We start from the raw sequence: 12,541 nt of genomic DNA on the forward strand, positions 1-12,541 counted from the left end.
CAGAGAAATTCCAAGAAAAAAATCCCAGCAGTTGGGAGGCAGAGACAGGTGGATCTCTGAGTTCTCAGATTGAGGCCAGCCTGGGGCGGGGGCGGGGGGGGGATTGTCCTGACAAAAATCATGATAACAGATGGGTGTCAGCTAAATGCAAACACACACACACACACTTGCACACATGCACCTCCTTAACACATACTCACACATGTAGTATTTTCATCACCTAATGTAGTAGTTAAGATTATTAGAAACAACCCTGAGTGGAGAACAGAATGTGTTGCGTTGTCTTTCAACCTCTGTGTCTTTTCAGTTCAAAGCAGAGATCTAGACTATTGTAATCCCGTGATAGAAGAGAGCTTAGGTTCTGAGTCTAAATGAATATTAACTAATTAAAGTTTTGACAATTTCATACATAATGTATTTTTATCTAATTCACTCTAGTATATTCTGTTGTTATCTCTCTCTCTCTCTCTCTTTCTCTCTCTCTCTTTCTCTCTCTCTCTCTCTCTCTCTCTCTCTCTCTGTGTGTGTGTGTGTGTGTGTGTGTGTGACTCATAGGGTTTAGTTAGGGTTGCCTGTATGAGCAAGGGGCAGTGGTATAGCTTTATTTATTTGCAGGAGCATGGGCAACTTACTAGTGTCTACATCACTAAAGAAAATATGTCCTTCCCCCAGTATCCAGTAACAGTCTATAGATGCCCAAAAGAGGTGGGATTCATTAATTCATTAATTGTGGGTTTCAACCATCTCCATGTGTCTTATCTCTGAAATGTAAGTATATTTGATAGTACCTGTCTAACAGACTTCAAGGCTGTCTATATGAGACATGGTTTATAGAGCACTGAACACTAGCTGGATCCTAAGAAACACTATTATTGCAATCCCAACTGTATTAATCACAGGTTCTGAGAAAAAAACAGGACAGTCAAGTAGGCAAGAAGATGGCAAGGGAGGCCTAAGCAGGCTTCACGCAGCACTTGCCCTCTACCTGCGCAGAGTGAGGAGAGGTTGCCTGAGGATGAAGTTGGAGAGGGAGCTGAAATGGAAGCAGAGACTTCCCAGCAGAAGCAGTTGATAGCCACTTCCTGCAGGTGTGTGCATGCTGCAGGTGTGTGCATGCTGCAGGTGTGTGCATGCTGCAGGTGTGTGCATGCTGCAGGTGTGTGCATGCTGCAGGTGTGTGCATGCTGCAGGTGTGTGCATGCTTCACACCAGGTTGGACTTGGCGCCATCCCTTCTGATACCGTCTGCTCACTACTCAATTTCTCATGCATGAAGATGTCATTCATCTTTTTTAAATTGACTTTTTACTTCCAGGATTTTAATCCTTTAACTCCCCTTAAACTTTCAAGTGCTTACTTCTGTACACAAGAGGATAGGCTGTTCTAGAATCACTTTTGTGAAGCCCCTACTCTTGCCTCATGGTCTACTCTGGACCCTAGATTTTTTAGGAGTTAGTCAACTACCTGGTTTTCTGTCTTTATTTTTTTGAGCTCATTTTACCTTGCTGGCTTGTGAAGGGTCAGTTCTTGGTAGGTGAAAATTGCATGGCTACCTAGCAAGACTAGAAACAGAACAACTCAGTTGCCTAAAAGTCCTGTAGAGGGATGCAGACATGGAAACCGTATAAAACTAGGTAGTATTCAGCTCAAGAGGATCCCTCACTCATACAGAAATGATGTTCTGGAATGTCTTTTCAGCTGGATTCCCCCTGACATTTCCCAGGGACAGAAAAGGGAGCCCTGTAAAGAAGAGGGCTTCTGTTAGGATCAAAACCACACACTGCAGTTGAAATCACGGAGAACTGTTTGAAGAAATACAATGCTTGCAGTGTGCAAGAGTGGGGCACAACGTCACACCTGTGTAAAACCTCTTGCCACAACACTATTGTACAAAATAAAATACTCTGGAGGGAGGGGCAGGACTACTTGAGGTAGTAAGAGCAGAGTATAGGTTAGAACTGGATGGCTAAGACACACATGGCTAGAGTAAGTTCTGGCTTTTGAAATGCACCCACCCCACCCCCACCTTGGCAAAGAGCTTCCACAGACAGAATTAAATGCAGGTCTCCAAGGGAGTTAGAAACTATGCAGACTAGAGTGAATCGCAATCAGAAACAAGGATTAAGTTGTTTAATTCTGAAGAGTTCTCTCCTAATTTTCTGAAATAAATGTCATTTCCAGTGATCCCTGTTCTGAACATTAATATAATAAGCAAGGCAGCTAATAGAATGCATACTAATAATGGAGTATTTCAGCAGTGAGTGTATCTAAATATCCATTTCAGGAAATAGCATTTGTTAAAATGTGAAAATGGATAAAAAGAACAAAAGAAAAATATTGCTTTTTCTATTGTGTTTGATGGAGTTTCATTAAGCCGACTACTTAGTGTGATCAAATGCTCCCTGGGAATTAGCAGTCTCAGAATTGTAAGCATGCCTCCAGCATCAAAACCTGACACCCCTCTGCTGTGGCTTCAGGAAGTAGGGTAGTAGGAAGACCACTGACAGACCGGACTATCTCCCCAGTATCCTGCAGTAAGAGTGGAGGTGCACAGAAGGTGGGCTTGCTTTCTTGTCTGTGGTATGAGCTAGTCTGTTTGTCTACATTTTGTAAATGTGCACTGTGCTGTCTCTGATGGGAGAGAAGGCACAAGAGACCCGGACAACACTCTAAGCCTGCACAGTGTATTGAAACGGCGCAGTGTGATTTCTCCCTCTCTTAAACAAATAAACAAGAAAACCTTTTCTCAAGACCAGTAGCAGCAATGACATAAAGGAACCCGATGGCCACAGTGACATGTCATAGCTTTCCGAGACTGATGGCTTATCTCCTGTTCACTCTGAGCGGGTTGTGTGAAGGCAAAAATTGTGGCAGAGGCCTGTGTTTTTTATGGGGTGTGAAGTTTTCCTTAATCAGATAATGGCAGAGTGTGGGAAGGGCTGGGAAAGGCCGGATGGTCCAGCACCCATCCATGCAACTCAGGATCGGATGCTTCCCCAGACTCTACAGCTTGCAAAGATGTGGGCAAGTTGGGGTGAGTTGGAGGTAAGTGGTTAGGCCAGCCGATGGAAGGTTTCCATACACACAGAGTCATCTGGGCTTGACTCAGGCACATACTGCACATGTTGGCCCCCAGCAGAATCACTTCTCCTTAGAACACATCTCCTGGAACGGTGAGCTCATAGAAGGTGTCGAGAGAGAGAGAGAGAGAGAGAGAGAGAGAGAGAGGGGGGGGGGGAGGGAGGGAGGGAGGGAGGGAGGGAGAGAGAGAGAGAGAGGGAGGGAGGGAGGGAGGGAGAGAGAAAGAGAGAGAGAGAGAGAGAGAGAGAGAGAGAGAGAGAGAGAGAGAGAGAGCTTGTACTTCTACTTCTCCCTACTTTAGAGTGACAAAAGATAGAATCCTGTCACTTTCTCTTTCCTGAGGCAACATTTAAATTTTGTCTTTCCCTAGAGCCATAAGCCTATGGCAGTGCAAAGTCATGGTTCATAGAGAATATGTGTGCATCTGTGTTTGTGTGTAGTATGTGAGCACATGCATGTTTCATGTGTGTGCATGTGTATTTGCATGTGTGTACATGCATGTGTGTGCTTAGGTGTGAGTACATGTATGAGTGCATGTGTGTGCATGTGCATTTCTGTACATGTATGTGTGTGCATAGGTGTGAGTACATGTATGTGTGCATGTGTGTTAATGTATGTAGATGCATGTTTATGTGTGCATAGGTGTCTTAGGGTTTTAATGCTGTGTGCAGGCACCATGACCAAGGCAAGTCTTATAAAGGACAACATTTAATTGAGGATAGCTTACAGGTTCAGAGATTCAGCCCATCAACAACATGGTGGCAGGATGGCAGCATCTAGCCAGGCATGGTTCAGGCAGAGTTGAGAGTTCTATAATCTGCATCTGAAGGCTGCTAGTGAAACACTGACTTCCAGGCAGCTAGAGTGAGTGTGTTAAGCCCACATTCACAGTGACACACCTACTTCAACAAGGCCATGCCTCCTAATAGTGCCACTACCTGGACCAAGCATAGAGAAACCATCACAATGGGTGTACATGTATGTATGCATGTGTGTGTACACATGTATATGCATGTATATGTGTGTGCGCACTTGTGTGCAGATGGCGACCAGAGATAGATGTCAGGTACCTTCCTCCACAGTTTACCTGTTTTTACTCTTTGAGACAGGCCATGCACAGAAGAAGCTAGAGCTTCCTGATTGGCTGAACTGGCTGAACAGTGAGCTCCAGGGATCCTCCTGCCTCCGTTTTCTAAGGGCTGTGGTTACAGAAGTCTGCCACCACATTGGAACACAGGTCCTCCAGCTTGTAGAGTGAGGACTTGATCCATTGAGCCATCTTCCCAGCCCCCAGTTCCCAAAGAACGAGATTTAAAAAATCTACATTTAATATTGTCACATAGTATATTTAAAAGCAAAATTAAACTATGATGATAAAACCAAGACCATGGCTATTTATGGGTAAGATGATTAGGAGGAGGCATTTTTTAATATTCTGGGATGGTAGAAATATCTGTTATAATCATGCAAGTTACACAACTGTGTGCATTTTTTGAAGCCCACAGAACTCTATGCTAAAGATTTTAGTATTTTCCTATAAGCAAAGATTTGTATATTTTACCATAAGCAAATCATACCACATTAAGCAGCATTTAGAACAAAGATAGAAATTAGCAATGTTACCTTCATAAGCATCTTTTAATTTAATTAAATCTTTGAACGTGTTCATGATTATTACATTATGCTAAAAAATTCATGAAGAATTTGGGGAATACGCACACATTCTATAGCATCCTATAGCTGGGCTCCAGGATGCAGAGAGAAGGAGCTTATTTCTCTCACACTAAGCTGTGACTCCATGAATAGACTAGCCAAAGCCTTAATGTTTAGTCAGCTAAAATGCTACTACTGAGCATTAAGGACCAACCTTTACACGTCTTCGGTCAGTAAGATAGTTTCTATTTAAGCCAAAGCATGAACAAGCACACCTATCCCAGACTTGTCTGCTATTGTACAAATATGAACAGTATAGTTACTCTGAGTGCAGAGAACACGGCTTACTTGAGACCAGGGAAAGCTGCTCCTTCACAGCAGTGAGACAATCAACCTTGCTTCTTTCAAGAATTTTTTTTCCCCTGAAGACCTCGGGTAAGGACAAAGTGGGATTGCTGAGTACTGGGTTGCGCACCAACTCCTAAGTGCTCATTTTCTCTTTCCCTTGGCCACATGGCTGTCCAGGCTCCATATCAGGACAGGATGTCAGGGTCACACTTGGAGTTCATGCTCTCTTACCGCAACACACCACACACACTTCTCTGAGAACTACTGACTTCCAACCTACTGGAAGGCATGCCTACGTCTCCCTCTTATGTCTCTCACTGTTTTTCTTACTCTCCAATGCCCACAAATCCCCTTCTAATGTCTGAGGTTTTAGACCTCATAAGGCAGAGAGCCTTGGATCATATTTGTTTCCTGTTCCAACTCAACCATGGTTCCCATGACTGAAGTGGAAAGGAACGTCGAGACGGCCAAAACACAGCCACCATCTATGTACTAAAAAGCTAAGTTCAAGTGGCTAAAAGGGGGGGGGTGCAGGTAGATCTTAGTGCAAAGTAATATTCTCAAAATGGGGTCTATAAACTGAATCTGTACAAATGTTACCTTATGCCTGGGCGCAGCTGAGAACCCCTGAGACCCAGAACTGGCCAGATAAGGAGGATACTTGCCTCGGTCTCTGAACTTCCTACACGGTGCTGGGAAGCTATTGACATGAGGTATGACCCGTCATTCTCATTCTGTGTGTAAATGGTGACACTTGGGTCACCCTGAGCCTTACACTCTAATCCCTTCCAACCAGAAACCTGTGCATGGAGTATCTGCCAACCTTCAGGCAGATTGGAGCCCATCCTCCTCTGCTGCTCTGTCCCTAGTCTCTGGTGGAAGTGTTAATGACAGGGAAATGGATACCAGCAGGAGGGACAGGGGAAGGCAAGAAAAAGCCACCAGTGGATGCTGCAAAAGCCAATAATTAGCTCGTGGATAATCACAATTTGAAAGAATCAGAGTAATTTCAGGATGTTGATCTCTCAAGGGATAATTGTATGAACAGAAAGAAGAGAGAGGACTACCACCCAAGCTAAAAGGGCCAGGGACACCTACTGCCACTCCCATTTCAATGACCTCATCTCTTGTCCCCTTTCCATCAGCACTGTGAACATGAGCTTTGGTGGACCCTGTAGTCACACAGCCACATAATTAGGGAGTCATGTGACATTGTGTACCACTGACACACTTTGCACAGTGCTGGTATAAAGTAGCTCCCCTCCCCTCCAACACACACATAACAGAAGATCACACAAATTAGATGGCATAACCTTGATGAATCAAACACCACTGCCTTCTCCTGGCTACTTCCTACCCTCTCCTTCTGGAAGTAACTACCTGGGCTCTGACTAGGTACGACGCTGCTCTACATGGGCCACCTTGAGAAATATTAAGCGTAAATTTGTCACACTCAACATTAAAAAAAAGGTTGGCTTGCCCTGTTTGAGATGGAGTGTCCTCATTCTGTCGACAATACTCTTGACATTCTACAAAAGATGGTAGCTTACCCCACACACCCTCAACTCCCCTGATCCTTCCCAAATGGAAGTGAGTTCAGAGAACACAGTCCTTTGCTCTTTTATCTTTGAGGGAAGGTGAAGTCCCTGGAAGAGCAGACATATTTGAGTACAGTTACGAGCTCTTGATTCTGTCTGATGATCAGATTTCCTTTCCAAGCCTAATGTTGCTTAGTGCTACCCACATGGGCAGAGGGGAAGAGACACTGAGAGCCAGTAAGGCCTGCTCTTTTCTGGTAATGTCCAGCAACTCTCAGAGAAAGCACTATGGCGCACCAGCACTTGAAATGAGCATTATTGACTCTGAAACCCATTTTAAAAATCTATAGTTACCAGCAATAATATTGATGCTTTTGTCTATAAAAAAACCTTTATCTCATATCTGGCTGGCTATAAAAGAAGTATGTGACTTTAAATTTTCTCTGTCTCTTCAAGGTCAAACTCACTCACAAGGTATAGGGAATGGGAAGAAGCCGGGCGCTAAGGCTCACATACCCTGGTAAGGAATAGCTTCCCAAAAGTCTCCTGCCACGGTTGCTTCCCTGAGTAGAGTAAGAGATTACAGCACCTGTCCTCATCAACAGGATGGAAGCTAACCATCTATCACATACCCACCGTGTTTGGCTCCAGATGAATCACTCCATGGCATAGGTGGATTCTCTGATGCAAGTACGAGGCTCAGTTGTGAAAAGCATCATAAAGGAACAAGGGTCACTAGGAGGGGATTGGACTCTAACTCCACAGGCCAAGTCACCCTTCCAGTCTCCTTGCCTCTGCCTTGTAGTTAAAGTCTTAAATTTACTGAGCTTATAGGACTATTGGGGTCATAAAAATGGAGCCACAAGCACCATTCATTGGTCTTCTCTCCTCCCTGCAGAGACTTCACACTCTCAAATACCCCCAGAAGTAATTCTGAAGCTCATGCAAGTGATACTCATACCTGTGTCAGGGCATCTTAGTGTCTTTATGGCACCACCATTGTATTCCTCTTCTGATGATGCCCATAGCAAAGGTCTCAGGTTACTGGTTGCCATTCAAAGACTTTAGTGTCTGCCACATGCATATGCGCACACACAAGAGTGTACATATATCATATTCCCCACCAGCAGGTATGGACACAAATGTACATACATGGTTATGTATGATACAGCTTAGCAGTTGTGAGAAGAGCTGGCTGGGAATAGTGGCTTAGGTATGTAATTCTTGCCACTCAGGCTGAGGCAGGAGGATAGGAAGCCCAATACCTGCTTAAGCATCATGAGTTCAAGGTCAACATAGGAAAGTGAGATCCTGCCACAACATAAAAAGTTAGGATAAAAAGTTAAAACAGGCCTGGGGCTATGGCTCTGTGGTAGATCACTTCTTTGCCTTATACACACAAAGCCCTAGGTTCAATCTCCAGTAGTAAAGAAATAATTTCTTAAAATGTTTTTGACACTGAGTCATGGTCACTTCCTTGCTAATGTCCATTCTGTGTATGGGATCTGTGCTTCCGACTCTTCACATGGGCTGCACTTACTTTAGCTTCTGTTACTGGCTCAGCAGCATAGCTGCTGCCTTCAGCCTTCATTTCCACTGGCTTCAATCTTAACTCATGGTCTCTGTTCTCTGTTCTTATACCCATGGAGGCTCCTTCCTGCATCACTCTACAATCCCTGTCAGGTAAGCATCCTACCTGTCTTCTCTTCTGCCCTTGAGGAAGTAATGAAGGCATTACCTCTCATCCTGGGTGCCTCCTTGGGCAAGTACTTGATAGGAGGTACAAGACTATTCTATCATTGCAAGTTCAAAGAAACTTGGGCTTACTTGGATTTTAGAATAGTCACCTATGGGCTAAACAGCCAACTCAATATTTAAGAGCACATTCTGTTCTTGCAGAAGACTTACATATAATTCCCTTCACCCACATCAGCGAGGTCACAACTGTTTGCCACTCCACCTCCAGGGAGTTCCATGTCTTTACCTGTACTCATGTGCACATATCTACACTAGCACACACATGCACATATCATTTTAAAATAATAAAGATAAATATTTACAAAAAAAGTGTGTCTGACTTCATCGATGCTCTCAAAAAGCAATGCATGTGGCTAAGGATGATTCTTTGATTTTCCTTCCGTGGGTGTCCATTTTGATCCTGTAGCCCCCTAGTTCTAGTGTTGCTTTTGGATCTCACCTCCTTACCTTTCTCAACCCTTCCCACCTCCTGACAACATCAGAAAAGATATCCACACAGGTTCTCCCATGAGCAGCCTGAATCCTCCTGCAGCCTGGCCTGAGCTGGTTCTCAGTTGTCTAGAGGGGACTCTGTTCTACTTTTCTCTTCAAATGCTGACCAGGACAGAACTCTCTAGAGTACCCTTTACCTCTCATTCCCATGAGGACGATAAATGGCTCCCCCAGATTTCCCAGAGTTGTTTGTTCATTTGGCCAGTGCCCTGCTAGTTTTCTCTTAATTATTTATGTGTCTGTTTTCTTTTCCAGAGAGGACACTACTCAGGGCCATGGAGTCCATTTTGTTCAGTATTACTGCACACAACAGAAAGCATGTAACGATGTGAATACAAACGTATTTGTCCAACATAAAAATCCCTTTCATGCTCATCTCTTCCATTTCTTCTGTACACAGCCATCTACATACTAACAAGAAGTGCGTGCATGAGCATGCACACACACACACACACACACACACACACACACACACACGATGCTTAGTGTATTTATGGCTGGCTATGTGCACTGCACACACCCACACTATCACAAGCCTGATCTCTCCTTGCACTCTAGTGAGTATTTTATTTTCTTACTGTGAAGTGACTAGGTTTTCTTTGCTTTTACAGTGAGAACAGGTGTGTTTTCATCCCTCTAAATTTCATTTTCTCCTTTTCAACTTTGTTGTAAAAGAAATGAAAGTATGTGTTAAGGGATTTCGTTTGGCACCTGCTATATACCACTTATCTTGCTCCCAAAATTAATAAGTGGATGGTGGATGCTCCCCCCCTGGTAGAGACTCAAGAGCAACAGCCTCTGGCAGAGGACTCATGCATAAGGTTGTGACCTTATCAAAGAGCCTCAGGAAAGTGTTTCCCTTTACTTACATGAGAAGACAGTTGCTTGCGAACAATAAAATGTCCTCATATGTCTGTAGAGAAGAGAACAGACATCATTAGACATCTTATATGCTGCCTTCTTCATCCCAAACTCTCAGCTTCTAGAACTGTGAGAAAACCAATTGGTGTTGTGGAGAATTTAGTTTGTGGTGTACAAAGGGACGAAGGTGGGATAATGTGCAGGTATCAGTGAAAAGGCTTCAGATAGAACAATCGTCAGAACAATAACTAGATCCCTCCAAGGAACGAGATAAAGATGAGAAACAAGAAACCTAAAATCCTGTGTGGTAGCTCAGACCAGGGGTAGAGGCAGGAAGATGGGGAGTTTCAGATTATCCTTAGAGATGAGGATGGTCCAAGGCTAGCCTGTGCTCTCTGAGATGGTGTCTTTAAAAAGAAAGGACTAGAAGGGGAGAAGGGAATGAATTGACTGGAGCCTGAGGAGACTGCTGACTTGTCACAGAGAGCTCCCTCTTCTCTGTACCAGCTGCTTCTGCTGCATGCCCTCTGAGAGTGCCCTCCTTCACACCCACCCTGTCTCTGCGCAGCTTGTGCAACTGTCAAACCATTTCAATATCAACCTGAGTGGAATATTAGCTGCAAAAACTGATCTAACGGTGACTTTTTTTATCACTATGACGCATGAGTCATTGTCCTGGAGGAAGCTTGCTGGTCTACAGTTCAATCTTTGTCTATGTGTCACCTCTTTGTCTTTATTTATTGGATGCAAATAAACAGTAGTTTAGAGTCTCATGTTACAACCTACCAAACAAACAAGCAAACAAACAGAAACAGAGACCTCACTTTCTCTTGCATGTGCCATGATACAGGCACGGATAATAACAAATGTCAGGCAGGAGTGGGCTGGCAACGCTATCCTGCTCTCTGGAGGGTATAAGCAGCCTGGATTTATAACATTTTCCAATTTCCATGGTGTAGATATTCCCACCATGGTTGATTTCAGCTCTCCTCGGCCCAACAGATGCCTTGTAAAACCCAGGTTTTGCCGTCTGACACTTGCACGTCAACAGGAATTAGCTTCCTCATGTTATTGAATGAATTCCTGGAGAACATGGTAAGACTGGCTCACTCTTGTCACGTGCAGGTTATCTCTCCCTCTGTTGGTGGTCCACTGGGAAGTCTTTTGCCAGACTGGCCTAAAACTGGTCAAGTTTTGTGCAGCACGTTAAGGCTTGAAAATTTATTGTCAGATGCACACATAAAAACATTGCCAACCTTTGTTCTCTTGGATAGTGAAAGAAGAGATAGTTTTGATCACAACTGGATTGCCATTCACCAACATGAGAAGCTTCAGAGAGACATTCCTTATTGTGAGAATTTCATTCACTTGGTTATCTTATCCCTAGAAAGTCTTCAGATGGGTCAGTTAAGTAACTATAACTTCTGTGTAAAATCTGCCCAATTCCTTCCTCATCTTCATCTTAGTAGATGCTCATGTTCTTTGGGATCTAACTTCAGGAGAACAATTCTCTAACACGGTGATTCCATGTGGTTTTTTTCATATTAGCCACAGTTTACTACAATATATGATTATTTTATCTTTTAAAATCTTCTGATTATGTCATATTTACATATTATTTTCAAAATATATCTCATATGTACTAGTATTTTTTTCTTTTACTTCCTTCTTATAGTTGACTACTGAAATTGTTTGAAAACTGTTTGGGATGCCAAGCAAAACTCTAACTTTTTGTTTACCAAACTTCCTGAAACAAAACTATTTGGACAATAGATCTCTTACCAAGTCTTTTGGAACACTGGCCTCATTACATTTTAAATTTTATGCTCCTTATTTTCGAATTGGGGGACGTCAGATTTATAGTCAAATACTCTCTGGTTTCAGACCTTTAAAAAGTTCTCTTAATATAAAGTGACTACATACGAGACATACATAAAAAAGAGAAACATAGACCATATCTTGGCAGCGAGAAATCAGTTTTACTTAAATTTTCTTTGGAGTTTGTTGTTCCTTGATTTCTGAAAACAGGTTTTTATTATGTAGCCTTAGCTGGCCTAAAATTGGCTCCATAGACTAGGCTGTCCTTGACTTCATAGAAACATATCTGGATCTGAAGACTAGAGTGTATGTCACCATGTTTAGCCAGTCGTTACATTTTTGTAACCATATTTTCTTTTCTTTTGGGGTGGGGGAGGGAGTGTGGCAGAACTTTATTGATGGTATTCAAGAGAGTAGGGAAGACTCCCTACGCCCCTCTTATCATTATAGGGGTCTGGGATAAAATTGTGAGGGAGATGGTGAGTGTTGGGGGCCAAGTTGGGATGGAACTTCTCAGCAACTGAGGGTCTCTCTCTTGTTCTCATTGGGGGGTAGGTGGTTTAGGGTTTCTTACTCCTTAGAGACCATGTAAGCCATGAGGTCCACCACCCTGTTGCTGTAGCCGTATTCACTGTCATACCAGGAAATGAGCTTCACAAAGTTGTCATTGAGAACAATGCCAGCTCTGGCATCAAAGGTGGAAGAGCGGGAGTTGCTGTTGAAGTCACAGGAGACAACCTGGTCTTCAGTATAGCCCAGGATGCCCTTTAGTGGGCCCTCAGCTGCCTGCTTCACCACCTTCTTGATGTCATCATACTTGGCAGGCTTCTCCAGGAGGCATGTCAGATCCACAACACATACATTGTGGGTAGGAACATAGAAGGCCATGCCAATGAGCTTCCCATTCAGCTCGGGGATGACCTTGCCCGCAGCCTTGGCAACACCAGTGGATGCAGGGAGGTTGTTCTGGGCTGCCCCATGGCCATTACACCA

Source organism: Micromys minutus, assembly GCF_963924665.1.
Source record: "Micromys minutus genome assembly, chromosome: 8".
Taxonomy (NCBI): domain Eukaryota; kingdom Metazoa; phylum Chordata; class Mammalia; order Rodentia; family Muridae; genus Micromys; species Micromys minutus.